Source organism: Carcharhinus amblyrhynchos, chromosome 24 (assembly GCF_965287045.1).
Source record: "Carcharhinus amblyrhynchos chromosome 24, sCarAmb.v2.hapA, whole genome shotgun sequence".
Lineage (NCBI taxonomy): Eukaryota > Metazoa > Chordata > Chondrichthyes > Carcharhiniformes > Carcharhinidae > Carcharhinus > Carcharhinus amblyrhynchos.
Genome location: NC_137347.1, coordinates 35,945,149 through 35,972,043, shown reverse-complemented (window position 1 = coordinate 35,972,043; position 26,895 = coordinate 35,945,149). Strand labels below are relative to the sequence as shown.

Sequence of the window (26,895 nt, the reverse complement as noted above, 5' to 3'; positions counted from 1 at the left end):
CGTGGCGCGATAGGCGAGCCATGCAGTTTGTGAATCTGGACTATTCCCGTTTACAGTATGGCGGTGTGCTCTGGAAATAGAGATGAGCATAGCGCCAGTGGAATTATTGTGCCAACTGTTGTTACATGGCCCATCTTTCAGACACTTGTCGTCAGCCATTGTTGTGGAATTGAATTTGTCGAATTTGCCACATTATGGACTAGACTGAAGCATAAAACTGGCTCTTAACTTACATCCTTAGTAATAAAAACAAGATCGGTTAACGCAATTTGCTTTCATTTGATTATGAATTTGAAACTTTCTGGCCATTAGTTGCAAGCGCTGTAGACATCGGCGGGACTGGAAGACCCTGCCATTGGCCGATGCTCAGCTGCTTCTGCCACTAGAAAACACATCGCGGGTTGGGCCTGGAAAATCCTTCTGGACGTTATCTCTGACTGATCTGGGATTTGGCTGGTGCACATGTTATAGACCTGCTACTGTTCTGGCACAGTTTGTTCCATTTGCAGTCTGCACAATGTAGACACAGAGTTTAAATGTTGCTGTCTTATCGGGGAATGTCTTAACAGAAGCACTCATACTCTTCCCTACAGTGTCCCACATGAGGGTTACCTTTACACAAACAACTTCTTGGCAAGAGTAACGAGGGCATATGAACCCGGGGCAAATCCTTCTCATTCTCTAGCTTCCTAGTACCAGGAGATGATCAGATGGGCTGCACAGTGGTTAGCACTGCTGCTTCACAGTGCCAGGGACCCGGATTCAATTCCCAGCTCGGGTCAGTGCCTGTGTGGAGTCTACACATTCTCCCCGTGTCTGCATGGGTTTCCTCCGGGTGCTCCAGTTTCCTCTCACAGTCTGAAAGACACGCTGGTTAGATGCATTGACCCGAGCAGGCGCCAGAGTGTGGCGTTTAGAGGAATTTCACGGTAACTTCATTGCAGTGTTAATGTAAGCCTTCTTTGTAACTAATAAACAAACTTTAGAAAACAAAAGATTGTGTTGACTTGCAGACCCTTAAAGATTGGGTTGGAGAAAGGAAAGGAAGGAATAAGAAAGAGATTGCTTCCGTTGTGCACGGACCGTTCTGAATCTTGCCATATCCAATGTGGAACTGTAACAATCATTGTACCAAAGGGGGAAACAATAGATGAGTGAGTTCTAAGGGATAACGAGCTATCAAAACAATGGCAGGGCTGCAACCTCTCACTTTCACAAGATGGATATTATTTTTACTGTCCTGCAGCTGGCCTGTGTTCACAGAAATGAACTGTCGGCAGCCAGGAATTCTCAACGTCAACTCCACTTTACGCCAATTCACATTTTAGTCTTGGCGGCGTACACAGTTGGCTTCGTCCCTCTGATAAAAGCTCAGAAGGACAATATCCAAAAGCTCACTAATAGCAGCTCACGGCCCCACAGGCTGTCAAGCCTGACAAATCACGTCGCTGGTATTAATCTCTCAATGTAGTCGCAATCGAGAATTTTTGTTGCAGCGGAAATCAGAGTTCACGGGAAGCAATGACCCTGCTCAGGGTTCAAGATAACATTTAAGAGGCCAGTTGGCTCAGTCGGGTGGACGACAGATGTGGATTAGATTGGTGTCAACAGCGTGGGTTTAATTCCCAATCCAGCTGGGATAGATGTGGGACCTGCCTCTTAGTTCTTGGTGGAAGTTGTAGCCACTGTGGGACAGAGGACTGAAGGAGATGAACAAAATGTGGCTCTTGCGATATAAATTCTCACCAATCTTTACATCATAGAAAGATCAAAGTGGAAATGGTCGAAAGCTTCAAGTTTCTCAGTGTCCAGAGCTCTAGCAACATATCCTGGTCCCTCCATCCTGATGCTGTAGTTAAGAAAGTCCACCAACGCCTCTACTTTCTCAGGAGACTAAGGAAATTTGGCATGTCTGCCACGATGCTCACCAATTTTTACATTTGCACCATAGAAAGCATTCTTTCTGATTGTATCACAGCTCGGTATGGCTCCTGCTCTGACCAGGACCACAAAGGATTGTGAATGAAGCCCAGTCCATCACACAAACCAGCCTCCCATCCATAGACTCAGTCTACACTTCCTGCTGCCTTGGGAAAGCAGCCAGCATAATTAAGGACCCTATACACCCTGGACATACTCTCTTCCAACTTCTTCTGTTGGGAAAAAGTCCAAGAATACATACCAAACAAGTCAAGAACAACTACTTTCCTGCTGCCAGGGAATGGACCCACCTTATATTAAACTGATCTTTCTCTACTGTAACTGTACCACTACATTTTGCACCCTCTCCTTTTCTTCTCTCCTGTGTAGCCGATGAATGGTATGCTTTGTCTGCATAGCGTGCAAGAAACTGTATCCCAATACATGTGACAATAATAAATCAAATCAAAATTCATGCAGTAGCTTGCATGAAGAAAATCATCTAAATATGACATCCTAAGACTCTCTGCTGACATTATTATACATTTCCAATAATTTAGTGACTTTCACAGCATCATCCAGGAGTCTGAAGCTTTTTGGGGAGCATGTGTTTCTGCTTAAAGTGTGGCCAATTCTGTAGCTGTCCACACCAGAAGAGTTTTGTTTTATGAGTTGGGATTTAAAAGTTGCAATTTACAGCCAAGAATAATTGATTTGCGGTTTCAAATTCATATTCAAATTAAAGCAAATTGCATTAACCGATCTTGCTTTTACTTACTAAGGATGTGGAGGGCAGTTAAGGGCCAACTTAATGCCTCAGTCTAGTCCAAAATGTGGCAAATTCAACAAATTCAGTTTTACAACAATGGCTGATGACAAGTGTCTGAAAGATGGTGCGTATAACAACAGTTGGCACAAAATATTTCCACTGGTGCTATGCTCATCTTCACTTCCAGAGCACACCGCCATATCGTAAATGGGAATAGTCTAGATTCACAAACTGTGGCTTTTACTTCAGCCTGAGCTGTGATCGGACCCAGACCTGATAGTATACGGAACACAGGAGCAGTAAGGCATTGCATGAAACGTAATCTTGGGTGGCACGGTGGTTAGCACTGCTGCCTCATAGCACTGGGGACCCGAGTTCGATTCCGGCCTTGGCTCACTGTCTATGTGGAGTTTGCACATTCTCCCCGTGTCTGCATGGGTTTCCTCCAGATGTTTCGGTTTCCTCCCACAGTCCAAAGATGTGCCAGTTAGGTTGATTGGCTATGCCAAAATGACCCTAGCATAAGGGGAATAGCAGGGGGTAAATGTGTGGGATTATGAGAATAGGGCCTGAGTGGGATCGTTGTCGGTGCAGACTCGATGGGCTGAATGGTCTCCTTCTGCACTGCATGGATTCTACGATTCCTTCTGGAAGTCAAACGCAGGTTGGAAATGGGAATTCCATAGAGTCACCAGGAATTTCTTTGGAGCTGTAGATCCATGCAAACCTGTTTATGTGTCCACGTATATTCAAGCGAACAATTATAGTTTTGAGATTCCTGTAGTTCCAAATTAAGTCAAGACTTGCAAAGAGCAAGAGAGAGAGAGAGAGATGTGCTTAAACTACACCGTTGGTGGAAAGTAAGATTACTTCAGATTGAAGTAATCTTACAGATTGAAGGGCGGCATGGTAGCACAGTGGTTAGCACTGCTGCTTCACAGCTCCAGGGACCTGGGTTCGATTCCCAGCTTGGGTCACTGTCTGTGTGTAGTTTGCACACTCTCCTTGTGTCTGCGTGGGTTTCCTCTGGGCACTCCAGTTTCCTCCCACAGTCTAAAGATGTGTGGGTTAGGTTGATTGACCATGCTAAAATTGCCCTTGGTGTCCTGAAATGCAAAGGCTAGAGGGATGAGTGGGTAAACATGTAGAGGTATGGGAGTAGGGCCTGTGTGGGATTGTGATCGGTGCAGACTCAATGGGCCGAATGGCCTCTTTCTGTACTATAGGGATTCTAGGTTGATTTGGACACAGTGTAAATTTGGTGTGAAAAACGATCAGCTGACCAGGATGTAAATGTTATTTACATCTTCACATTGATAAGCCACCTCCTACTTTGCATTGTGGGCATTTTAGCTGTGCTTAAGATTTGCATCAGCTTCCCCAGTGGTTTAGTCAAATGCATGGCATGCCTTACAACGCAGTATCACAATGCCCAGGGAAGTCTCAAGTTTGCATTGCCTGGTTTCGGTCATGACCACAGAATCCCAACAGTGCAGAGGGAGGCCATCCGGCCCATCGAGTCTGCACTGACTTTCCGAAAGAGCATCCCTTATTGGCACTCCCCTCCGCCCTATCCCCATAACCCTGTGCATTTAGTGTGGCTAAGCTACCTAACCTGCACATCTTGGGACACTAAAGGGCAATTTAGCATGGCCAATCCACCTATCCTGCACATCTTTGGACACTAAGGAACAACTTAACAAGGCCAATCCACCCAACCAGCTCATTTTTGGACATTACCTATCCACCAGCCAGAAAGAAAATGAACCCAAGTTCTCAGCGTTGTTCCTTCCCCATTGGAGGATTTGTCAGGGTAAATGCCTTTTGAGGAAATGTTTGGCTTTATCTGTGATGCACTTTCAACCCCGACCTCACTGGCTGAACTGCTTGCCTCAGTTTATTAGTGAAGAACAGACACCATGAGTGGGGTTCGATCCCAGTATCTTGAGAAACTGGACCCAGAATTAACCCCTGTCTGCTGGAGAGGAGGCACAATAAAAGAAACACCTTAGAATTAATGTCGAAAACTTAATCCTTTATCTGACCAAGCCTCACACTCTTAATGGATCAAATGATTACAACATCAATGAAGAATAATTATAGAGTCCTACAGTGCAGAATGTGTCCATTCGGCCCATTGAGTTTGCACTGACCACAATGCCACCCAGGCCCTATCCCCATAACCCCATGGATTTACCTCAGCTAGTCCCCCTGACACTAAGTGGCAATTTAAGATGACCAATCCACCTAACCTATGGGAGGAAACTGGAGCACCCGGAGGAAATCCACGCAGACACAGGGAGAATGTGCAGACCCTGCACCGACGGTGACCCAAGCCAGGAATTGAACCTGGGTCCCTGGCACTGTGAGGCAACAGTGCTACCCACTGTGCCACCTGCATTGACCCAGTGGACAATAGTTCAAAACATTATTTAATCCTACTGCAGTAATCCATAAACTTTGATTGACCGATCATAAAGCTTTGCTGGTTATTGTGATAACTGAGAGTTTACCTTCATCAGAATCACTTGCTATCACTTTAATCAAGGGGATGTTTTCTGCTGGTAACACAGGCACGCAAAGTTATTTTGACTTTGCTGTGTTTTCTGCATGCAAGAAGGAAGTTGTATGTACTTAATGACCTGACATTACCCTTGGAAATGTCCCAGTGCACTTCACAAACAAAAGACATCAGTCATCATTGTCAGTGAGATAGGGGCAGCTTTCACCTTTTCAAAAACACAGACAGCGTGTTGGAATGTTGGCCAGAATACTGGAAGAACTCGTTGAAAGGTTAGAGTCATAGAGATTTACAGCATGGAAACAGGCCCTTCGGCCCAACTCGTCCATGCTGCCCAGTTGTTAACCACTAAGCTAGTCCTGCATTTACCCAACTATCTAAATGCTTTTTAAACTATAAAATTGTAGCCACCTCTACTACCACCTCTGGCAGCTTGTTCCAGACACTCGCCACCATATGTGTGAAAAAAACTGCCCCTCCGGACACTTTTGTATCTCTCCCTTCTCACCTTAAACCTACACCCTCTAGTTTTAGACTCCCCTACCTTTGGGAAAAGGTATTGACTATCTAGCTGATCTCAGCCTTGGACACTTCAGGTTCAGAAAGCAAAAAGGGCCTCAAGTTAACAACTTGGAATGCCAGCGCTGTGGGCTATCCTGCACTGCACCCAGCAGCCAAAGTAGATTTTGTGTTTCAGACCCTGGAGTGGGGCTTGAATTCATTGCCTTCTGACGCCAATTTGAGGGTGCTATCAACTGAGATCAGACTTGAACTTCAAAGAAAAAGTTTATTTATTAGTCACAAGTAGGCTTACATTAACACTGCAATGAAGTTACTGTGAAATTCCCCTAGTTGCCACACTCTGGCGCCTGTTTGGGTCAATGCACCTAACCAGCACATCTTTCAGAATGCGGGAGGAAACCGGAGCACCTGGAGGAAACCCATGCAGACACAGAGAGAATGTGCAGATTTCACAGACAGTGACCCAAGCCAGGAATTGAACCCGGGTCCTTGGCACTGTGAAGCAGCAATGCTAACCACTGTGCTACCACGCAACTCCCAGTTCCGTCGGGTAGTGCGGGAGTTCCCTGGGGTTCTGCAATGTTAACCGGTGAGGACACTGGTGAGGGCACTAGCTCCTCAGAGGAGGGCAGTTATGCAGCTATGTTTGTGACACCACAAGAGGCTCAGTTGTTGCGGAGAGGAGAAACAGTAAAGAAAGAGCTATAGTGATCAGGGATTCATTGGTCAGGGAAACTGAGAGACATTTTGGCGCATGTATATGTGACTCCAGGATGGTACTGTGTCTCCCTGGTATCAGGATCAAGGATGTCACAGAATGACATTCCTTGGCGGGGGTCATGGTCCACATTGATACCAATGACTTGGGTAGGAAGTGGGACTTGCGATCAGAATTTAGGGAGCTAGGCAGAAAATCAGCAGGCAGGACCTCAAATGTAGTCATCTCCCAGCACCACATGCAATTATAATAAGTAGCCTCACAACACTAGGTTAAAGTCCAACGGATTTATTTGGTCGCATGAGCTTTCGGAGCACCGCACCTTCATCAAATGGAGCTGATGAAGGAGCAGCGCACCAAAAGCTCGTGCTACCAAATAAACCTGTTGGACTTTAACCTGGTGCTTGCCCCAGTCCAATGCGGGCAACCCCACAACATGCAAGTATGCACAATGATGAGGTAGATGACATGTGACTGAAAAGATGGTGCTTTAGATTCCCGAGGCACTGGGATCGGCTCCGGAGGAGATGACAAGATGGACAGTTTTGCTCGTGCGGTTGTGGGGGAGGGGGGCTTTAAACTAACCCAGCAGGGTGTGACAACCAGCAAAGAATATAAGAGAGGAATACCAAGGCGCACAAAATACTGGGAAAGGCGGACAGCACTTGAATAGGGAATAATGTGTCAGTAGGCAGAATCGGCGTAAGGGAGAAAGTAATGACGTCTGAATCAGGGTCATTCTGCATGTATGTGAATGCATGGAGTACAGTAAATTAGATTGGGGAGTTACATGTGCAGATTGCATTGTGGAAATATGTTGTTGTGATAGTAACAGAGACCTGGCTGACAGCGGGTCAGGACTGGGTGTTAGATATTGACAGGCTCAAGGTGTTCGGATGGAAGGCAGGAGGGATAAGAAAGTTGGGGGCAGAGGGGTATTGGTTAGGGACAGCATTGCAGTATTGGTGAAAGAGGATGTCCCAGAAGATCCAAGCATTAATTTGGTTAGAGTTAAGGAGCAAAAAGGATGTAATTACATTGCTGAGAGTAATCTACAGACCTCCAACTAATGAGGAGGATTCAGAGGAACAAATCTGCAGGGAAATTATAGAGAGGTGCAAATATAGAGTAATTATAATGGAGGCCTTTAATTACCCAAGTAGAGGCTGGGCTAGTGGCAGTGAAAAGGCCAGGCAGAGGCAGGAGCTCTGAGAATGTGTCCGGGAGAATTTTCCATGCTGCATTTGTCCAGCTCAACAACAAAGGGTGTACTGTTGGACCTGGCTCTTGGAAATAAGATGGGCCACGTGGATCCAAGTGTCAGTGGGGGAGATTTGGGAGACAGTCATCAGAAGATTTAAGATGATGATAGAGAAGGACAATGAGCGATCCACAGCAGGAATAATTCACCGGGCGGAGAGCCGATTCCAATGGGGAAAAGAATGGAGCTGGGTTGAAAAGAGCAGAAGCAAAGGTTGGCGGGAAAATCTATATCTGAATAATGGGCTCCCCTCAAAAGAGAAACGGCCGGTGGCACAGTGGTTAGCACTGCTGCTTCACAGTGCCAGGGACCTGGGTTCGATCCCCGGTTTGGGTCGCTGTCCGTGTGGAGTTTGCACATTCTCGCTGTGACTGCATGGGTTTCCTCCGGGTGCTCCGGTTTCCAACCACAGTCTGAAAGATGTGCTGGTTAGGTGCATTGCCCATGCTAGATTCTTCCTCAGTATATGCGAACAGGCACCAGAGTGTGGCAACCAGGGGAATTTCACAGTAACTTCATTGAGTGTAAACGTAAGCGTACTTGTGACACTAATAAATAAACTTTTCTGGTCTGGACATGGTCAATGTATATTTCCTCAAATGGGAAAGGTAGGGTAAATGAATCCAGAGATCCCTGGATGAAATGGGAGATAGAAATTGAGAAGAAAAAATGTCAGGTAGAAAACACAACTGAGAGCAAGCTGGTGAGGTAGTGGTATTGTCACTGGACTGGTAATCTAAAGATCAGGGGATCCAGGTTCAAATCCCACCACAGCAGGTGGTGAAATTTGAATTCAATAAAAAAAATCTTGACCATGAAACCATTTACAATTGTTGTAAAAACCCATCAAGTTCACTAATGTCCTCTAAAGAACAAAATTTGTCATCCTTACCCGGTCTGGCCTACACATGACTCCAGCTGGGTAAGGATGGCTACACAGATGCTACCCAGGGCATGGTGACAGGGGAGGAAACTCTGTCACTCGAGGCAGAGTGGGGTTTTGGTGGTGGTGGTGGGGCAGTGCACGCATGTCCGTGTGTGTTGAGGAGATGGCACTGGGAAAGCTGTCGCTTCTTAAAGTTGATAAGGCACTGGTTTCGGTGGGATACATCCCAGGAGAGTGGAAAATGCAGGGGTGCTGGCCATAATCTTCCAATCTCCCTAGAGTTGCCAGAAGGCTAGAAAACTGCAATCATTGTTCAAAATAAGCAATTACAGACCAGTCAGTTTAACTTCAGTGGTGGGGAAGCTTTTGGAAACATAAATTTGGGATAGAGCAAATAATCACGTGGAAAAACGTGGGTTGATTAGGAAGAGCAAGCACGGATTTTGTGCTGGAAAGTCATGCATTATTGGGATTTTCTGAAGATATAACACAAAGGGTTGATGAGGGCAGGGCTGCGGTTTCCAACCACAGCCTGAAAGATGCGCTGGGTGTATTGGCCATGCTAGATTCTCCCTCAGTTTTCGCGAACAGGCACCAGGAGGCCAAGGGGATAACTGCACGCTGCTGTCTCTAATATTGACCTCCTCACACACACACACACACACGCACGCACACGCGTGTACACACAATATAAACCTGCCTAGTCTAACAAATGATGCTGCAAATATGTTTTCCTTCACTGAATTACAGATTCCCTTCGTTGGAGGAAAACAGACCAATTTTGTTGGACCTTCCCAATGATGCCATCCAACATTGGACCAAGCCACTCAGACACAAAGGGTTGAAAGCTTTAGGCCCCGATGGAAGTGGACACAGGGGCGGGCAGGCAAGTAAATTCAATCCGCTGGCCAGTGAGCAGGTTTCCTGGTGCTATACTGTCCCTTGGCCATTTTCCTGGAGGCAGAGTGGGTTTTGGTCGTAGTGGTGGGGCAGTGCATGCATGTGCATGTGTGTTGTGGTGTATGCGTGCGTGTGTGGTAAATGCTTGTGTGTATGTGTATGTGTGTGGTGTATATGCACATGTGTGTGTGTGTGTGGTGTATATGCACATATGCGTGTTTGTGTGTGGGGGGGGTGGGTGTTTGGGGAGACAGAGGAGGGGGTTGACGGGGGCACGGGGAAAGGCCACCTGACTGCAAGCAGCAAGCTCCCCAGTTTGGTTATTTAAAGACATTGTAAGGCCCACTGCCAGAGACTGACCGGAATTTTCCCTCCAAGTCCCCAGAAAGGAATGGGAACATGTAGCTGCCTGCGGTTCCCTTTCCACAATGCTGACCCCAGTTGCCAAAGGCATTTTTTTTTTTAAAAGGTTAAAAAGGTTGGAGAAAGGGTGCCTCCATCTTGTGGCATCCCCTCTCTCTAACTCAACTGAAAAGGCAGCCACTGCCTCTTCAATGTCGGAGGGCCTCTTATTGGTCTGTTCACTGCGGCAGGATGAGAAAACGGCGTGAACAGTGGTAAGATTCCGGCCAGAGTGTCTTAAGACTCTTGAACATCTTCGCAACACGGGGTGGAGTCTTCCTGTCCCGCTTGCCACGGGAATCGTAGTGGGCGGTGGGGGGTTGGGAGGGTGACCCATGCAAAGGTCCGTTGACCTTGGGCGGGATTTTCTGGTTTTGGGACAAGCTTGGCCAGGAACTCCTGGTGATAGTCTGTATCCCCTGCGCCCAGCTGGACCAAGAACATTGAGGCCAACTACCAAAGCGAGTATGGCATTTTGTGGCTGAAAGGAAGAGGTCGGCTTATACACCGGCTCCATTCAAAAAACATGACTTCTGGGACCATGGAAAAGGGGTTGGCTTATTCATTGCATGGACTTGCACGCCACTATATATGGTAACATTATTTTATGCGTAACTATAAGTTACAAGAATCAAATAATAGGAATTCTATATTGCCAACTGTATCGCTCTTCAAATGGAAGAGAATTTTTTTGTGTTAAAACTGAATTTGCACAATTTATCAAATCCAATCGTCTGGAAGGTTAGCTCAGTTTATACTGCATTAACACCCTCTGCCAGGTCATTAACTTCAGCAGTAGAATATCGGAGTCGCTTGAGAGAATTTCAGTATTTGCTTGTCATTTATAGCTGGAATCCTACACCATGGGTTGGTCCACTCTGTGGGGGCAATGAACCATAGACAGGATATCAACGGTCCTAACTTCAACCTCTGATCCATTAGTCTTTAACTAGGCCAGACAATGGAGAAACTGTCAGAAAAAGCAACTTGTTCCAAACGCTTCCAGAGCCACAAAAATCTAACGAGATAAGCCCACAGGATGGATTTGTCTGGATTCCAAGGTCAGAATGCCAAGGATCGGAGGATCTGAGTTACCCTTGTGGTAACCCAAGTTAGTGATAAGGAGAAAGCACAGCCAGCTTTCCCCGAGTACAGCGCAGTGATCCCAGTGAAAGTCTTTGTGTGAAGACAGGCTCGACAAAGCATCTCCAACCCTCTCAACCAGTGATCCCTACCGTCTAGACCATAAGGCCATAAGACATAGGAGCAGAATGAGGCCACTCGGCCCACTGAGTCTGCTCCACCGTTCAATCACAGCTGATATTTTTCTCATCCTCATTCTCCTGCCTTTTCCCCATAACCCCTGATCCCCTTATTAGTCAAGAGCCTATGTATCTCTGTCTTAAAGACACTCAATGATCTGGCCTCCACAGTCTCCTGTGGCATGGAGTTCCACAGATTCACCACTCTCTGGCTGAAGAAATTCCTCCTCATCTCTGTTTTAAAGGATCGTCCCTTTTGCCTGAGGTTGTACCTAGAAGAACAGGGGCAGGAGGCCTATGGGAACACCACTACCTGCAAGTTCCCTTCCAAGTCACTCATCATCCTGACTTAGAACTATAAAGTCTTTAAAGTTTAACGCTATTTATTAGTGTCACAAGTAAGGCTTACATTAACACTGCAATGAAGTGACTGTGAAAATCCCCTAGTCGCCAAACTCCGACACTTGATCGGGTACACTAAGGGAGAATTTAGCATGGCCAATGCACACTGTGGACTGTGGGAGGAAACCGGAGCACCTGGAGGAAACCCACGCAGACACGGGGAGAATGTGCGGACTCCACACAGACAGTGACCCAAGCCGGGAATCGAACCCGGGTCCTTAGCGCTGAGAGACAGCAGTGCTAACCACGGCACCACCCATATTGCTTTAAAACAGGGTGTATATACATACTGAAATATATATATATATAAATCATATAATTTTATTTTTCTGATAGCTTTTCTTTTTCACACGAGATGTCACTAAGACAGATTCCCTCTTCTTCAAACTGGGTGTTTGAAGCATTCCTTTTACTGGATTAGTTAGACTTGAAATCTCTGCAACATCTTTAAGGCACGCAGACACAGTGTCATATTTCCTTGACCCTTTATGGATTGAGCTGAATGTGTTCATTGAGGCAGTGCCTTGCCTGTTTTGTGCTCCAGTCGCCTACCCTGTTCTAACAGACTCAGCAGCTTCTCTCTCTCTCTCTCTCTGTCTATTTGCAAGGTCACCCCTATTCTGCAGAGCCCGCAGTGTTCCAATTTTTACATGCCTCACTGCAGGAACCTGAAAGCAATCAAAGCAGCTCATTTCTGATTTGCTTTGGAATTGATTTTACATTTAAACCTCTCCGGATCGATAGCAGCCAGCACCTGCTTGCAAGATTTCCTCCCCCCCCGCCACCTTTTCCTTTTAGCTGCTGCTAACCCGATCGGTGTAGCATTGCAGTTTACAATTGTCAGATGTTATTATGCACAGGCGACAAGTGAATCCGACCGAGGTATAAACTTAATCGAAAATCAAAGTGTCCCAAGCACAGCATGCTTGACGCAGGTTATGCTGCTTTCAGTCACTGGGCCCTAATCAAAATCCACTTTACTCTTCTAGCTATGCGACACTTCACAATAAGATTCTCTCTCTCTCACTTACCTGAGAGCAAACGGCTTCAGGAGTCCATTATAATCACCAAATGATGGAGAGTTTGGTTGTTGGCACTGGGAAATGCGTCGATAACTGCACGTCTTTCTCTTCCTGCGTTCCCCCTCCCCTCACTTGCTCCAGAATGTAACGTGACCCCCACTGGCACAGAGAACTTCTCTGCTCCATCACCAGCAAAGCCGCGCTGTTAACGAAATCCCCCTCATTAGCAATTCTGCTACGCTGCCAGCTCCCTGCCCCAACTCGGCCAAGCACAGTGTCATTGCTGGCGGTGACAAAAGGGGCCGGCTGCAACTGCTGCAGGTCACAAGGACGGACAGGCTGTATCCCCAGAACAATGTGAATAAAAATGCTTGGAATGAGGGCAATGGCTTCACTGATGTGAGGCTAGCACTCCCATTGGAATGTTTTTGTGCCACAAGGTTTTAGTTGGGGTTTGGGGGGGGGGAGAGTCACACTATGAGAACAACAGCAGAGGGTGCATTACTCAGGACTCCACCCCTACAGACACGGCGACTGGAGAATTTAAATTCCACTCAACACTAAATCTGGAATTAAAATCTACTCTCAGTAATGATCGCGCAGCTCTCAATGATTGTCATAAATGACTGTGTGGCACAGTGGGTTAGCACTGCTGCCTCACAGCGCCCAGGGACCCGGGGTTCGATTCCCGACCCGGGTCACTGTCTGTGTGCACGTTCTCCCCATGTCTGCATGGGTTTCCTCCCACAGTGCTAAATTCTCCCTGGGTGTACCCAAACAGGCGCCGGAGTGTGGCGACTAGAGGATTTTTCACAGTAACTCCATCGCAGTGTGAATGTAAGTCCACTTGTGATGAATAAGTAAACTTATTAAATGCAGACACGTGAATTAGGAGCAGGGCTGGGCGCCCCGAGCCTGCACATCTTTCAACAACTCCTGTGCTTGTTCATGCAGCAGAGTTGGAGAGTCGATCCCCACACATGCCTCCCTGATACGGTTCAGTACCAAAGGCCGGGGATTTCCTCAATTTACTATTAAAGGCAAAATCCGAAATGGGAGCACAGAGACGCGTCTGACCCGCAACAGGGAGCAGGGAGAACCTTCCTGCCCCGCAGTTCGCTTTTTGCAGAGACGGAATACTTTTTCTCTAATTAATTACAGAATCGGGGGGAGAGTCCTCAGGGTGATCATCAGCTGGATTACTCTGTGACGCTGGGTCATGTGGGATCAGAGCTATCACAAGCTTTTTTTTTATTATTTGTGAAACGACATGCTAACTTTATTACTGCACCACAGCAATGCAGGACATGTGTAGAATTCCGGGAGAAGGAACCCAATGGATGGAACCAAAAGCATCTGCGTGTTTTTCAGATCTTGTTCTGGCAGCTAACACTCCGCAGTTGCCTGCTTGTGTTGGGCACAGACAGAGGAAGTAAAATGATAATTGCAACATTTGGAGTTGAATATTAAAATGGATTACTTCACGTGATTACTTTAATCTATATAGCATTGAGTGTATGGATGAAATTCTCCCAGCCCCCCCCCCCACCCCCCTGCAGGAGTTAATTGTGATGGGAGGAGGAGGAAGGGGGAAGTTGGAGGGGGAGAAGGGATAATTTAGCAACAAGGTCCAATAAATAGTTTTACGCCGGTGTGAATTTACAGCTGGTTCTTGCGCTACTGCCTGCCACAGATGTGGAGATGCCGGCGTTGGACTGGGATAAACACAGTAAGAAGTCTCACAACACCAGGTTAAGGTACCCGGTTGGATTTAACCTGGTGTTGTGAGACTTCTTACTGTGCCTGCCACAGTGCCAAACAGCAAACCCACTGGAGGCTGACCCAGAACTCATAGAATCCCTACAGTGCAGGAGGAGGCCATTTGGCCCATCGACTCTGTACAGGCCACAATCCCATGCAGGCCCTAATCATGTATTTACCCTGCTAATCCCCTGACACTAAGGGACAATTTAGCATGGCAAATCCAGCCAACACGCACATCTTTGGACTGTGGGAGGAAACCGGAGAACCCAGAGGAAAACCATGCATACAGGAGGAGAATGCGCAAACTCCACACAGACAGAGACCCAAGGCGGGGATTGAGCCCGGGTCCCTGGCGCTGTGAGGCAGCAGTGCTAACCACTGTGCCACCTGACTCGTTCGCATCCTGGATCTGACCAGCCACGTTGGAGAGACCATGATGCCAGCGGGAAGACACGCCAATGTGAAACACATCTGAAACAACGGCACGTGCAGATGCCAGGATTCACTTGAACAATGCCTGGAGCTGCCTCCGGAGTTCATGATGGAGGCTGCCCACAACCTTGGATCCTGGAACACCACAGCAGTGGTGAAAGGGGGTCATTGTCAGGTGGATCTTCGAGATTCACTTGTGTGGAGTTTGCATGTTCTCCCCATGTCTGCGTGGGTTTCCTCCGGGTGCTCTGCTTTCCTCCCACAATCCAAAGATATGCGGGTTAGGTGGATTGGCCGTGCTAAATTGTCCCTTAGTGCCCAAAGATATGTAGATTAGATTGATTAGCTGTGGTAAAACGTGCAGGGTTACAGGGATAGAGCCAGGGTAGGGTGGTGGTAGGCCTGGGTTAAATGCTCTTTCAGAAAGTCGGTACTGACTCAATGGGTTTCCTTCTGCACTGTAGGATTTCTATGACTCGGTGTCCTGGTAGAGGGCACATCTTCCAGCCTCAGAATGTTCCTGGAGATCCACCTTCATTTTCAGGTGGTCCATTTTATTTCAATAGTGGGTCAGTGACATTGGGCGCCTGAATAGGGCAGCAGACTGCACCCCGTCCAGAACTGTACCGCCACAGAATGGAGTGTAAAACACCCAGGTATATAATTAATGAGGTTGGTGACAGAGGATTCGGTGTGTTTTTCCGCGTGGCTTCCACAGCAGACAACACTCTACGCTCCCGCTCCTGCCATGGGATTTAGTCCCCAGAAAGGGGAATTCCACCTTGTGATACAGAACCTGGCAGTGGTTCTATAAGGGGGCACCTTTAGGAAGCCTGGGAGCTTCAGAACTGGGAGACATTCTCGAGACCACACACCAGGCAGAATTGGGGGAGTAATGCCCATTATCACCCCATTTCCACTGGTGGTGACAATATATTCCTGAGATCTACTTTCAGGTCCATTGCTGGAGAGTCCACCTGAGTCAACCAGTTGAGCCATTTTGAGGTGAGATGCAGAGACCTTTGTCGGAATTTTTACCGTCTTGCCCGCCTGACGCCATCGGAGAATGCCATTTTTCGCCTCTTGCCCACCCCGATTCTGGGGGTAAAATTCTGGCTCTTGTTGTGCAAAAAGGCCCGTGACTGCTATTTATGGATTCAGCGAGGGGGAACATGCACGCTCTACATTTTCAGTTTGATTTGATTTATTATTGTCACACATATATTGCGGTACAGTGAAAAGTATTGTTTCTTGCGTGTTATACTAAGCATACTGTTCATAGAGTACATAGAGAAGGAAAGGAGAGGGTGCAGAATGTAATGTTACGGTGACAACTAGGGTGTAGAACAATTTTAAAAGCATAAAAGAAGAGTAGAAGATAGAGCTCGAGGTAATGCTGGGGACAGCTCACAGACATTGTCTCACTATGGTGCCACCTTGAATCTGTTACTTGTACCTGTTGTTGGGCAGTTGGGCAAGAACAATAGAAAATCCTCAAGAATGCCGGAGAGATGGTGGTAATGTCACTGGTCTCATCAGCCAGAGACCCAGGATAGCGTCCTGGGAAGCACAGATTCAAATTCAATTAATTAATTCTGGAATTGGACGTGCTCAGTAGTGGTCACCAGAAAAACTATCAGCGATTGATGTCAAAACCCACCACCAAGGCCTGTTTTTAGGGAAGGAAATCCGTCATCCTTGAATTACCTGTGACTCCAGACCCACGGCATGGTTGACTCTTAACTGCTCTTAAGGGCAACAAGTGCTGGTCTTTCCAGCGATTCCCACATCCCATGAAAGAATAAAAATCAGGATGGAAACCTGCTGTCAATGAGTGAACACTGATAGTTCTCCATCAACAAATCCATCCCCACAACCACATTTGGGCCAACTGACTGCTTCTTGTCTCTCCCCCGGAATCATATCTGTACAATTGATTTCCAGCATGATACATCAGTAGGATTGAATGACGAAGCCTGTTGAGTGTCTAGGGTATGATTTAATGAGTAGCGAAGATAAGGGAGGGAGGTATTGTGGCACGGTGGGTAGTGTCCCTGCCTCCTGAATCAGAAGCTGCAGGTTCGAGTCCCACTCCAGGACTCCAAAAGAAGGTGCATTTACCACATGGCCAAACAATCATCAATCTACAGATTCTTCCAGCACACACCAATGGAACAGGAGGAAAGATTCCTGGTTACAGCCATATAATGGATGAATGCCGGAGATTCCACCATCTACAGCCTTCAGGCTACAACATGTATGTAAAAGCACATGTTGCCACAGCAACTCAGACTCCAGGTATGATTTGTAACTCGCTACCAAGCTACTATGGATAATGGAAATAGGTAGGGCTTGGTTTTTATCTGCAGTACCATTACTGCATATGAAGCCAGTTAAGAATATGAGCATAAGGATCATATGACAGAATTACATCTCCATGGCAACACCTTGCCCAGAATCCACATGCCAATCAGCAACGTCTCCTCATGCAGTAAAAATTGTTGTCCCCTTTGATATTTGGTATTCTTGCATTTGTCCTGATGAGTGCAAGAGGAAAAACTTTGACTGTTTGTGTTTTTTTAAGCAAAAGTTCAAGTTCTGTGCTACTAAGCAAAAGAATATATTGGACAGGTTTGGTCACCTCCTGCCAGTGAATGGTATAGGAACCAACTGCAATGAACCTTTGTTTAAAACATTGGCACTAATACTTGCAGATCAGGCAGTGTGCACCTGAAGGAGGTGTCCACCTGAAGGCAACATTATCTCACAGGGTGGACAGTGAACTTTGGGTCTGAAAGGTTAAACAATATGAATTATTCCACTCATTAACACAGCAATGAGAGGACTGCGCTCAGCACCCAGTGGGAAACTGTGCATGGCAGTTTCCAAGTAGGAACTGTGTGTTATACACAGGTAATAGCATGCACTTCCAATTTACAAAGCTCCATACTAGTGCAGCAAAATAACAGCTGCTTTTAACACCTTAATATGAGTAATAATAAACTCGGAAGCACAACAGTGTTCCACCTCTGAATGGAAAAGTAGCCACATTGTTGGAAATATCCATCATTAATAATTCATTGCATCATAAGCCCATAAAACATTGTGACTGCTTGTTATTTTGTTTGCACTTTTCCCTCCTCCTTTTTATGGTACAGTTCCATGCCAGAGGGAGGGTGGGCGGTTGGGTAACTATACAGTGTTCCAACTGTCTTTATTATATGCATGATCATGGAAACTGAATGTTGGTCTGTCACAGCAAAGCCCGTTTCTAAACTCACTGCCATCTGCACATGTGTGATGGATAGATAGGGGGAACAGTAATGAGGACAGTCCTTCCCCACAGTGTCCCCCCCTCCCGTACCCTGCCCCTCCCCGCACCCCCCCCCCCTCCTCAAGCCTCAACCACTTTTCGGGGAGTGGGTTCCAGACTCCCGGTCTGGAGGATCATCAACAGATCTCCCCGTGGACATCATGGAGTATGAGCTTCCTTATCAACCGAGTGAATGGAGGCTCGCCCAATGGGAACTGGAACTGGAGTGACACAGTGGTCATGATGTGGAGATGCTGGTATTGGACTGGGGTAAGCACAATAAGAAGTCTCACAACACCAGGTTAAAGTCCAACAGGTTTATTTGATCGTAAACACCACTAGCTTTCGGAATGCTGTTCCTTCTTCAGGTGAGTTCTCTCCACTCTCCTGATGAAGGAACATTGTTCCAAAAGTTAGTGGCGTTTACTGTCAAATAAACCTGTTGGACTTCAACCTGGTGTTGTGAGACTTCTTACTGTGGCACAATGGTTAGCACTGCTGCTTCACCGCGCCAGGGACCCGGGTTCGATTCCAGCCTCGGGTCACCGTCTGTGCGGAGTCTGCACATTCTCCACGTGTCTGCTTGGATTTCCTCCAGATACTCCGGTTTCCTCCCACAGTCCAAAGGTGGATTGGCCATACTAAATTGCCTCTTAGTGTCCCAAGATGTCAAAGTTAGATGGATGATGTTTTAGATGATGAGAGGATTTGGTATGGTAGATTAAGCAGGTAAATACTGAGAGGGTATTTTCTTTAAGAATCATAGAAACCCTACAGTGCAGAGAGAGGCTATGGGGCCCATCAGTTTGTACCAACCAGAATTCCACCCAGGCCCTATCCCATATCCCTACATATTTACCCGCTAATCCCTCTAACCTACACATCTCAGGACAATAAGGGGCAATTTTAACATGGCCAATCAACCTAACCCGCACATACTTGGTCTGTGGGAGGAAACCGAAGCACCCAGAGGAAACCCATGCTGACATTGGGGGAATGTGCAAACTTCACATAGCCAGTGACCCAAGCCGGGAATCGAACCAGGTCCCTGGAGCTATGAAGCAGCAGTGCTAACCACTGTGCTACCGTGCTGCCCGCTTTAGTGGGGGAATCGGCGGTGGGGGTTGGAGAAGATACCTGAAAATTAGAGCTCGATCACTTTGAGTTGAGGACAGGAACTACTTCTTCACACAAAGCGTACCGGGAGTCTGGAACTCACTCCCCGAAAAGTGGTTGAGCCTGGGGGTGGTTACCGGCGGGGGGGGGGGGGGGGGGGAGGTGGGGAGGGGGTGTCAATTAAATGTTTAGAAACTGAGATGGAGTTAGGAAAGGTTCTCAGAGGTTACAAACTAAGCGGGACCAGCAATGATTTAACTGAATGGCAAAACCTGGCTTCAGAAACTGAATGGCCTTTTCTCTCTGACCCCCAACAAGACTGAACTGATCAAACGCTGCCTGAACTTCCATTTTATGCCAAATCTAAACTCTAATTCTTGGTGTTTGGTTCCCTGTGGAGTTGATTGCGCTGGAGTCAACATTTTAAATTTCTGTATGACTTTCTGTGCCCTTGCTCCAGGACTCAATTTCTAGCAGGCGCCAGCCCCTCAACGATCTCCATCTCTTGCATGGAAAGACATGTCCAGACAGCACATGTAGCAACTGTACTTCCTGCAAAAAAACTATGGGGAGGCAATGGCCTATTATTGCTGGAATATTAATCCAGAAGCTCAACTAATATTCTGGGGACCCAGGTTCGAATCCCACCACAGCAGATGGTCAAAAATCAAATTTTTTTTTGATCTGGAATTAAGAATCCACTGATGACCATGAAACCATTGTCGATTGTCATTAAAACCCAACTGGTTCACTAATGCCCTTCAGGGAAGGAAATCTGCCGTCCTTACCTGATCTGGCCTAAAGTAAAGTCAAGTTTACTTATTAATGCCACAAGTAGGCTTATCTTAACGCTGCAATGAACTTACTATGAAATTCCTCTAGTCGCCACACTCAGGTGCCTGTCCGGGTACACTGAGGAAGAATTTAACATGACCAATGCATCTAACCCACATGTCTTTCGGACTGTGGGAGGAAACTGGAGCACCCGAAGGAAACCCACACAGACACGGGGAGAACGTACAAACTCTGCACTGACAGTGATCCAAGCCGGGAATAGAACCTGGGTCCCTGGTGCTGTGAGACAGCAGTGCTAACCACCGTGCCACCTAATGTGACTCCAGAGTCATGACAATGTGGTTGACTCCCAACTGCCCTCAGGCAACTCGGGACGGGCAATAAATGCTGGCCCAGCCAGTGATGCCCATGTCCCACAGATGAATAAAACAAAAAGCACTTTTGTTTTCATTAAAGAAACTTAAAATTCCATCTTCAATTATAAAGACAAGTAAATGTGCATCATCCAGTGCATTGTGGTGGGTGAATTCATTTCATTCTGCCTTTCACAATGCCCTCATTCTTGCGATGATAATGTGAATGGACTGAGCCTCGGATGGAGACCCGTGCCCGCTGACAATTAGCCAGAATTACCAATGTGGCATCTTGTCTCTTCAAATAAGAGCTGCAGTCAACACTGCAGTTGTGTTAATATTTAGACTGGATTTGGCTAAAATACAAGGCACACAAAAGGAACCGCTACACTTTTGAACAGTGACCTCAAAAACCAAACGCCGTGTTTAGCCATTCTCTCACTGACAGCCAGATGTGTCTTCCCCTTTCGCCAGATGTGTCCTTCACACACTGGTTCTCCACATCAACCGGTCTCCGGGGTAACCAGCATCAAGTGTAAATATAAAATAATGGATGGCTAGCCTGGATCACAGATGCTCGTGGGTCCATCTGTTGGACTTTGGCCAGTGCTGTGCACGGCTTCTGCAGACACAGACCCACAATCGAAAGCAGTGGGGGAATAGACACACCAGTAATAAAAAGAGAAAACCTTTGGAATGGTAAGGGGAAGCTGTTTCGCATCTGTGAAGAAAAGACAAGTTATGTCTTTGTGAGTGTGTCTCCTTTTATCGACCGACCGCGGAATAGGCAGGCGTGTTCCAAAAATGAAGAGATTAAAGGGAGGAGGGAGAGTCAGCCCGTCACTGAGGCAGCGAGTTAAATGACCTTCAAATATCTCAAGGGAAAATTGTTTGTGTCATAGAACCTGAGGGTCATGATCCAGGGATAGTAGGGCAGCCAAAATAAAGAGAGGCGTAAGATGAAGGATGAGCAGACATAGGCCAGATCTAACAGGCAGCAGGAATGATGGGCTGAATGGCCTCCTTTTCATTTTCATTCTATATCAAAGAAAGACCTGCATTTCTGTAACACCTTTCACAACCATAAGACATCACAAAGCGATTTACAGCCAATGAAGTACTTATAAATATTATAATGCCAATATATGCACAGCAAACTCCCATAAATAACCAGATAAAATGTGGCACAGTGACTAGCGCTGCTGCCTCACAGCTCCAGGGACCCAGGTTCGATTCCAGCCTTAGGTCACTGCCTGTGTGGAATCTGCACATTCTCCCTGTGTCTGCATGGGTTTCCTCCGGGTACTCCGGTTTCCTCCCACAGTCCGAAAGACGTGCTGGTTAGGTGCACTAGCCATGCTAAATTCTCCCTCAGTGTATCCGCACAGGCGCCGGAGTATGACAACTAGGGGATTTTCACAGTAACTTTATTGCAGTGTTATTGTAAGTTGACTTGTGACACTAATAAATAAAACTAAAAAGAATTCTGGCCCTCAGCTCAGCAAAAAGCTGAGACAAGTACAGGACCTGAATGAACAATATTCCATTCCTTCCCACTCTATACGGATCCTAAAAACAAGCAAAACATCCAGGGAAAGATCCATCCAGGAAATATTCCCAAGTATTGAAATGATACTGCAGACACTAAACCTTTACAGCCGGGTGTTATATCTTAACCAGCGATAGACATCAGCTGATGTAAGCGGAGTGTGTTACAGTGGGTTCTGTCGAGGTTAAAGTGCTGAATGAATGACAGAACAGCCAACAGCACAAAGATTTCCCAGTTGGCTCCTTACATTTAGCAAACATGCTGATCCCAGCAAATCCTGGGAATTCATATCATAGACTCAGAGACGTTTACAGCATGGAAACAGAACCTTTGTCCCAACTTGTCCATGCTGCCCTTTTTTTTAAAACCACTAGTCTGAAATGCCCACATTTGGCCCATATCCCTCTATACCCATCGTACCCATGTAACTGTCTAAATGCTTATTAGATGACAAAATTGTACCCACCTCTACTACTACCTCTGGCAGCTTGTTTCAGACACTCACCACCCACTGTGGGAAAGAATTGTCCCTCTGGATCCTTTTATATCTCTCCCCTCTCACCTCAAGCCTATGCCCTCTAGTTTTAGGCTCCTCTATCTTTGGGAAAAGATGTTGACTATCTAGCTGATCTATGCCCTCGTTATTTTATAAACCTCTAGAAGATCACCCCTAGGCCTCCTACGCTCCAGGGGAAAAAGTCCCAGTTTATCCAGCCTCTCCTTACAACTCAAACCATCAAGTCTCAGTAACATCCTCGTAAATCTTTTCTGCACATTTTCTAGTTTAATAATATCTTTCTATAATAGGGTTACCAGAACTGTACACAGTATTCCAAGTGTGGCCTTACCAATGCCTTATACAACTTCAACGAGACATCCCAACTCCTATATTCAATGTTCTGACCAATTGAGTCTATGGATTCTTGGCAAAGCAGCCACATTGCAGATCAGGGTGTGACTGCAGGGTCTCTCTAGGTGAGTTGCTGCCTTGTCAAAGACCCCCATGGAAAGAGAGCAGACACGTGTTCATAACAGAGAAGTTATGCTAAGCTTGCACGGAACTTTGGTTCAACCACAACTTGCACTGTCCGATACATAAAGCTTTTGGAGGCACTAGATTCACAAAGCAGATCCCAGAACTAAGAGGACACACTCATTATGAAAGGCTGAATAGGTTGTGTTTCTCAAGGAGAACAAAGGCTTTCATTGAAGTTTAGATTAGGAGAATGAGAGGCCTTACTGATACATACAAGATGCTGAAGATAAACTCTGGCTGGATGTTTCCCTTCATGGGGGATTCTAGAACTGAGGGCACAGTTTAAGAATAAGTCTCTCAATTAAGATGGCGATGAGGAGGAATTTCTTCTCTGAGAGTCATAAGTCTTTGGAATTCACTACCTCAGACAGCAGTGGAGACAGATTTTTGATCTGCAAAGGAGTTTAAGGATATGGAGGAAAGTGGAGTTAAAGCCATAGTCAAAACAGTCATGAACTTTAATGATCTAGAGGACAAAATGGCTGACACCTCCTCCTCTTTCTTACGATCTTATGTTCTTATTGGATTCAGTTGAAAGTGGAGCATAGGTGGACAGGGTGGTGAAGAAGGCATTTGGCATGTTTGGTTTCATTGTCAGAACATTGAACACAAGAGTTGGGACGTCTTCCAAGACATTAGGAAGGCCATACTTGGAATACCGTGTGCAGTTCTGGTCACCCTATTACACAAAGGATATTATTACACTAGAAAGAGTGAAGAAAAGATTTACTAGGATGCTACCGGGATTTGATGGTCTGTGTTATGAGGAGAGGCTGGATAGACTGGGACTTTTTTCCTTGGAGCATAGGAAGCTTAGGGGTGATCTTACAGAGATCTATAAAATAATGAGGGGCATGGATCAGCTAGATAGTCAACATCTTTTCCCAAAGGTAGGGGAGTCTGAAACTTGAGGGCGTAGGTTTAAGGTGAGAAGGGAGAGATACAAAAGGCTCCAGAGGGGCAATTGTTTCACACAGAGGGTGATGAGTGTCTGGAACAAGCTGATAGAGGTAGCAGTAGAGGCAAGTACAATTTTGTCTTTTAAAAAGCATTTAGACAGTTACATGGGTACAATGGGTATCGAGGGATATGGACCAAATGTGGGCAATTGGGATAAGCTTAGTGGTTAAAAAAAAGGGCCAGCATGGATAAATTGGGCCTAAGGGCCTGTTTCCATGCTGTAAATCTCTATGACTTTTAAACAACTGAAGCTATTTCTAAATTCCATGAAGAACAAAAGCACTTGAAAGAGTACATGTAAATCTAGATCAGTACAGAAGCTGTTAGTTCTCATCATGGTTTCGCTCCTCAGGGAGAGTCCCTCTCTCCGTGCTGACATCTGCGTGCCATGTTCTTCCAGATGTGTTTCAGACCAGCGCGTCATCCCGCTGGTGCTACGGAGAATGGGGCATGGTTATTCAAACCTTCATCTGCATCCCATTAGCTAAATGCAAATATATTTCAATCCTGCCTCCAGCAGGTTTCCCAATCCACTGTGGAGGGCAACAGCTGCAGACACTACTGTACATTCACGCTGGTATAAAACCAATTTTTGCCCCCCCCGCCCCCCCCCCCCCCCCCTTCCCCCCCGGCTGATTAACTGGAAAGTCAACTCTGATACAGAAAGCAATAGGGAAACTATGGGCCCCCCCGAAGCTCATTGGCTATTCACATAAAGATGCAATGTCTGAATATATTCTTTTTGTTTGCAGAGAATGGGTCCCTGTGTATGAATGTGTCACTTCTCGCAAGTGTGGATGAGCCACATTACAAGCCCAAGTGATTATCAAATTGGTTCTTAGTGTAGCTATTAGCACACTCGGGGCTGTTGGTGTAGCTATTAGCACACTCAGGGTTGTTGGCGTAGCTATTAGCACACTCGGGGCTGTTGGTGTAGCTATTAGCACACTCGGGGCTGTTGGTGTAGCTATTAGCACACTCGGGGCTGTTGGTGTAGCTATTAGCACACTCAGGGTTGTTGGTGTAGCTATTAGCACACTCGGGGCTGTTGGTGTAGCTATTAGCACACTCGGGGCTGTTGGTGTAGCTATTAGCACACTCGGGGTTGTTGGTGTAGCTATTAGCACACTCGGGGTTGTTGGCGTAGCTATGGGCACACACAGGATCATTCAGCAAGTGCCACCCAATGACAGAATCATATCCAACAGTGCGTGTCTCTGTACACCTTCTATTTTTTGTAAAAAGAGTCAGCTATGATGGAGTTGACTGAGGCAGTCATGGCTGTCAGATCAGCAAGCACTGACTTTATTTAGTGACTGTAGGCAGATCCAGCAATTACTAAACACAGTGCTTTACAGCATCTGCTAACTGTTTGTTCACAAGTGAACTCAAATGGGAGAAGCCCATCGAAGCAATATATAAAAAGCTCTATTACCATTCTGATGCTCCTGGAGTCTAGGAAGCTTTTAATGCTTTTATTTTCAGCGCGCAAAGTGGCAATAAACTGTGTTTGCACAGTGTAATAGCTCTAATGCCAGAACTGCAACACCAGTTCCCGGTACAAAGGTTGATATAAAAGCAACAGCACTGTGCAATCAAACCAGATCACACTGATCTACTGGCCTGTAATTAAACATGTATTTGTGAAATATCTATCAGTCTACACAGCAGCTCAGTTACCAAAAGCAAGTCTGATATGGACAATTCCGACATAAGAGCCAAAAGATTTACGTTCACAATCTATTTCTCACTATCTTTTCCCATTTATGGTTTATTTTGCTGCAGTATATCCCAACACAACCTTTTATATTCAATGTCAACTGCAGCTCTTTTGTGCACAGCAAGATCCCACAAACCACTTCCGCGATAAATCGCCAGATGAGCTGCAACACTTACCCTCGTTGAACAATAAACGTTAGTCAGGACTGATCGCGAGAAACGCCTCGTTCCTTTTGCCCCAGGATAGAAACGTCAGTTACTTGGGGACGTAGGTTCACGGTAAAACGGGGAACGTTTATAGGAGATGCGGATACGGACCACATTGAGGCAAAAGGTCTTCGAAAAGGCGTCATGTGTCAGTGCAGTCTTGCTGGGTCGATGGGCCTGTTCCTGTGCTAAGCTGTTCTTTGAATGATTCCATGGGTTATTTTGCATCCATCGATCTCAGATGACAGCTCAATTATAGACCCTACTTTGATGCTCGTTAGGTTTAAGAATGTAAGAACTTGGAGCAGGAGTAGGCCATCTGACCTCTTCAGCCTGCTCCGTCATTCAGTAAGATCATGGCTGATCTTTTCGTGGACTCAGCTCCACTTAGCCACCCGCTCACCATAACCCTTAATTCCTTTACTGTTGAAAAATCTATCTATCTTATGTTAAAAACATTCAACGAGGTGGCCTCAACTGCTTCACTGGGCAGGGAATTCCATAGATACTTTCTGGTTATATCACAGTTCGGACTCCTGCTCTATCCAAGATCGCAAGAAACTACAAAGGATCGTGAATGTAGCCCAGCCTCCCATCCATTGACTCTGTCTACACTTCCCGCTGCCTCAGAAAAGTAGCCAGTATAATTAAGGACTCCATGCACCCCGGACATTCTCTCTTCCACCTTCTTCTGTTGGGAAAAAGATATAAAAGTCTGAGGTTTTTGGCAGGAATAATAGTAGGAGGGATTACTATTTAAAGGGCAAAAAGCTGCAGCATGCTACAGTGCAGAGGGACCTGGGGGTCCTTGTGCATGAGTCGCAAAAGCCCAGTCTGCAGGTGCAGCAGGTGATCAAGAAGGTGAATGGGATGCTGGCCTTTATAGCGAGGGGGATAGAATATAAAAGCAGGGAGGTCTTGCTGCAACTGTACAGGGTACTGGTGAGGCCGCAGCTGGAGTATTGTGTGCAGTTTTGGTCGCCGCACTTGCACAAGGATATTTTGGCCTTGGAGGGAGTGCAGAGGAGGTTCACTAGGCTGATACCGGAGATGAGGGGATTGGACT

The 26,895-nt window shown here is 46.4% G+C and overlaps 1 protein-coding gene across 3 annotated transcripts in view; it reads right to left on the bottom strand.

The window, feature by feature from the left end:
- The window catches only part of luzp1 (leucine zipper protein 1), a 143,754-nt gene that overhangs the window by 36,863 nt on the left and 79,996 nt on the right, over positions 1 to 26,895 (bottom strand). The window contains exon 1 of one of the 3 annotated variants that reach the window (XM_080211512.1): positions 12,595 to 12,844. The exons of the other annotated variants lie outside the window; for them this stretch is intronic. The gene's annotated coding sequence lies outside the window, so the exon portion shown is untranslated. Of the gene's footprint in view, positions 1 to 12,594; positions 12,845 to 26,895 lie in introns of those variants that run through there. 3 annotated transcript variants of the gene reach the window in all.